This window comes from Sciurus carolinensis, chromosome 15 (genome assembly GCF_902686445.1).
Source record: "Sciurus carolinensis chromosome 15, mSciCar1.2, whole genome shotgun sequence".
NCBI lineage: Eukaryota > Metazoa > Chordata > Mammalia > Rodentia > Sciuridae > Sciurus > Sciurus carolinensis.
In genome coordinates, this window is record NC_062227.1 from 34,920,311 (window position 1) to 34,924,813 (window position 4,503).

At 43.3% G+C, this 4,503-nt stretch overlaps 1 non-coding gene across 1 annotated transcript; it reads right to left on the minus strand.

The window, feature by feature from the left end:
- Window positions 1-445: 445 nt before the first annotated feature.
- Trnaa-agc (transfer RNA alanine (anticodon AGC)) lies at window positions 446-516 on the minus strand. Its single transcript has one exon. It is a non-coding gene; the product is annotated as a tRNA-Ala (tRNA).
- Between the last annotated feature and the right edge of the window lie 3,987 nt (window positions 517-4,503).

Below are 4,503 nucleotides of genomic sequence, written 5' to 3' on the forward strand. Positions count from 1 at the left end.
GGGGGCGATCTTGCTCCTCCTCTTGGTGCATGTGGGGACACCTCCTCATCTCCCTTCTCATGTCCTCAACCACCTGCAGTTCTTGGGCTTTTCTGCTCCAAGGGAAAAGGGAGGAAGTAGAAGCTAGGATAAACCCTGTCAGTTCTAGAGGGTTCATGGTAACATAATCGGACACAGGGTTTTCTGATTTGTTTGTTCTTTTTTCAGTCATGAGAAGTCATCCTCTTTCTTTTCTTTTCAAACCAAATCCTACAGGGAATCAATAAATTAAGCAGATAAAAGTGAACTGTTCTGCTTCTGCCCCTTCCTCCCTGAGGAAGCTGACACGTGGTGACCCCTGAGATCTAGACTGAAAACCACTGACTTCTTTGGGTGCTGGGGAGATCTGTGCTCAGGAGACCTAAATTTCTTTCTGGGATCCCCCACTGACTTTTTTGTTTGTTTTTGGTGGTGCTGGGGATTGAACCCAGGGCATTGTGCATGCTAGGCAAGCACTCTACCAACTGAGCTACATCCTCCTCCCTCACTGGCTTTTGAGTAAATGATTGAATATCTATGTGCTCCCTTTGTTTCATCTCTAAAATAGAGACTAAGTGCTCTTCATTAAATATTATAATTATGGCTTTTAAAATTAGGATGATAGTGTGCTAGAACTATAATAATAGGGATAATATAGTTCTAGGCATTGTTATAAATGCTGTCTTTTGCAACTTCACTTAATTCTTACGACTTTCCTATGGGGAAGGTAATGGTATTATTCCCACTTCATGTGGAAGAAATTGAAGCACAGAGAGGTTATGCAAATTTCCCATGGTCACTCAGTTTAAAAGTAGTATAGGAACAAGTCACTACCAGGCAGCCTGATTCCAGATTCGTTTAACCTGAACTCCTCACGATTTTCAGACTGGGTTGCATATTAGAATTGCTTAAGGATTTTTTTTGTTTTGTTTTTTTCTTTCTTTCTTTCTTTCTTTCTTTCTTTCTTTCTTTCTTTCTTTCTTTCTTTCTTTCTCTCTCTCTCTCTCTCTCTCTCTCTCTCTCTCTCTCTCTCTCTCTCTCCCTCCCTCCCTCCCTCCCTCCTTCCTTCCTTCCTTCCTTCCTTCCTTCCTTCTTTCTTTCTTTCAACCAGTCTGTGCCTTAGGTAAATTAAATGTCTCTAGGTATGAGATATTAGTGGCAGTGTTTTTAAATCTCTTTTTGTGGGTTGAATTGTGTCCTTTAAAAAAAAAATTGTGAGGCCTTGACCCTTGTTCCTTCAGAATCTGACTGTATTTGGAAACGGGTTTCTAGCACAATGTAATCACTTCAGTTAAAATGAAGTCTTATTAGAGCAGGATGTACCTTTAATCCAGTATGACTGGTTTTCTTGGAAGAAGATGGCCAGGTGGATACAGAGAAACACAGGGAGCAGGCCTCGTGACCCTGCAAGAAGAGACTGCCATCATTCAGTGGCAAGATAAGGAACGTACATGATTGCCGGCAAACCATCGGAAGCCAGAGGAGACACGGAAGGATTCTCCTCTCCTGTTCCAGAAGGAGCGTGGCATTGCCAATGACACTATTTCAGACTTTTAACCTTTAGGACTGTGAGACAATACATTTCTGTCATTCTAGGAGATCCACTTTGTATTGCTCAGCTATGGCAGCCTTGAAAACTAATTCAGCTCCCCAGGTGACTTCAATGTGTAGAGAGATCTGAGAGCCACTGGTCTCCCTGAATCACTTTCCATGAAAACCGACCCTATGGATGTGGGGGATAAGCCCTATTAGGTAACGTAGCCTTGGTTGGGTATGGTTTGGGACCGTTGTCAACCTGTGCTAACACGGGCTGGGTCGCCTTCTAGGGTGTGGATCAGTGTGGATCAGGTGTACTTGGGAAGAAAGAAGGTTGGTGTGAGGGGACGTTTAGAGTTACCCTCAGTGTCATGAGGACATACTAACGGTGGGTGTGAGTATTGGCGTAGAGTAAGAGGTGCCCAGGAGAAGAGGGTAAGGGGAGGAAGGAACACATGTTTTCCCTGCAGACACTGCCGTACAAGACCGTAAAATCATCAAGAGAGCAGAAGCCGGGTTAGTAACCTCGAGATGCTGGCCCAGGAGAACAGAGCCCTGTGGGAGACGGCAGGGGTCTCTGGAAGAAGGGGATATTTGAATGCTTCACAGAGAAGGGGATCTTTTTAACCTAAGAACCATGTTAAATTGGCGACAAGAGGGAAAGCTATTCCAGCCGTGTGGAACACCTTAAGCAAAGGTGTGGATTGGAGAAGAGGTTGCACTGGTGGTATTAGTGAGAAGTGAGTGGACTCTATGACTAGATGTGTTAGTCAGTTTTTGAGCACTGTGATCAAAAGAACTGTCAAGAACAACTTAGAAGAGGAATTGCTTATTTTGGGCTCACAGTTTCAGAGGTTTATTCCACGGTTAGCTGACTCCATCGCTCTGGTTCTGAGATGAGGCAGAACATCAGGGCAGTAGGGAATGGTGGAGGAAAGCCACTTCATTCATGCAGCCAGAAAGAAGAGAGAGAGCAGGAGGAGCTGGGGACAAAATATATAATTCCCAGGACACATCCCCAGTGAGCCACTTCCTCCAGTCTTGCTCCACCTGCCTAAAGTTACTACCTAGTAATTCATTCAAATTATTAATCCCTAAATGGGTTAATCCACTTATTATGTTCAGGCTTTAATAATCTAATCTTTTTGCCTCCTGTTTTAAGATGGAAGTTTTGGATACCTCATACCTAAACCATAACACTAGAGTGTCTTGTAGCAAGGGTAAAGAGCTTGGAGACAAGGAAAGAAGTCTAGAAAGGTAGATGAAGGTGATTTTCTGTTGGGATTTGAGTCCCAGGATGAGAATTCCCTAAACTTCATTTTGTGAGCCATGTGGAGTCAACAGAGGCTTTTGATCAAGAGAGAAACGCCATCATTAGCTGTGATGATGTTGATAACATTTCGTAGGGTCCTTAATTGTTCCTGAAGCTGAAACATCACATTTAACTTTCCCAATTCCCTTATGAGAGAGGTGCCATCATGTTCCTGATTTAATAGATTTAGGAACTGAAACTAAAGGAATTTCAGTTACTCCCTAAGTCTCATAACTAGTAAAGGTGGAAAGCTGGATTTGAACCATGGATGAGCCTCAGTTTTTTCAACTGAAAAATGGGGATAGTAATGGTGTCTATTTAACAGTAGGACATGGAGGATGAAATGAAGCATTCAGAACACTTGGCACAAGGGAGATGCTTAAAAAACAAGTGTTACATTTGTCTTTACCCAGACAGCCTCCCCTTGACAATGCATCTCACTCTTCATCTCTCCTCACCTAAGACTTTTCTGTGTCCACATTAGGACTTATCATTCCTGTTTAATCTTTCTACTTAGCTGCTTCCTTTTCTTTCAAGGTCAATTCATCCACTAATCCAAGGGCATCTTTCAATGTTTCCTGCTTTCCTCTGATCTCAGTGTGGAAGGGATTTTTCTCCTGGTGTAGCCACCTTACTTCATGGAGTTTTGCATGCTCTGGAACAAGGAGGGGGCCAGGCAGCCACACTGTCCAGTTCCTCTTGCTATGATTGACAGTCCAGGTCCTGCGTTCATCTCTCCAGCTGCCTCTGAGTTCCTGTGTGCCCCGGGGGCAATACCTGGTACCTTACCAGGGTTCAAGACACAGACAAGATAAACAGCTGCTCTTCCTAGGTGGCTGAGTGGAGTCAGGTAACAATAGGAGAAGCCTGTGATTAGTTGCCTCGTCTTTTATTTCCAGAAAAAGGTGTCTATAACAAAAAGAGAGAGGTGTGGAGGAAATGACTCACTATGATCATTTCTATTTCTTCGTGTTCAGAAAAAGGGACTTTTTACTCTAGAGGAAATAAAGGCTATGCTGTGTGGGTGAGATCATTTGTTGCTTTGGGACATGGTAGTTAGAAAATAGTTTGAAAGAATGGTTGTGTGGATTGTTATGATAGCCTCACAACTGATATTCTGCCTGTGGTTACTCTTTCTTCCAGTCTATCCTAAACATTGGCTTGATTTATCTTTCTTAGCAGTGTGGTTTTATCAAGTCATCCTCCGGCTAAAGATATTTTTAATGACTTTCCTTTGCCTGAAGGAGTGAGTCTCAAAGCCTTATGATGGCCGTTGAAGTCCTCTAGCCAGTCCCTTCGCTCTCTCCAATTGTCCCTTCTCAAACACACAGCACCTCAGAGATCTTTGGGGTTCCTCAATTCCACCTCTGTGTGTGGCCTTTGTCCTTTTGTTTCACATAAATATCCTGCAGAGTCCAAGTCAGCAGTCCTTGGTTCTCTCCTATACTTTGTCCCTACAATAGCCTAATCACCTGTCCCCCCAACCCCCTTCTTTTCTCAGACCAACAGCTTGTCTGCTTCCTACTCTACCTGCATACTCAAGTTAACACTTAGGTTATTTGCTAAAGATCAATACGCAACTAATTAAATACATGTAATTGAAAAGGGAGCGTGGTTGGCAATGTTAAACTGTGGCT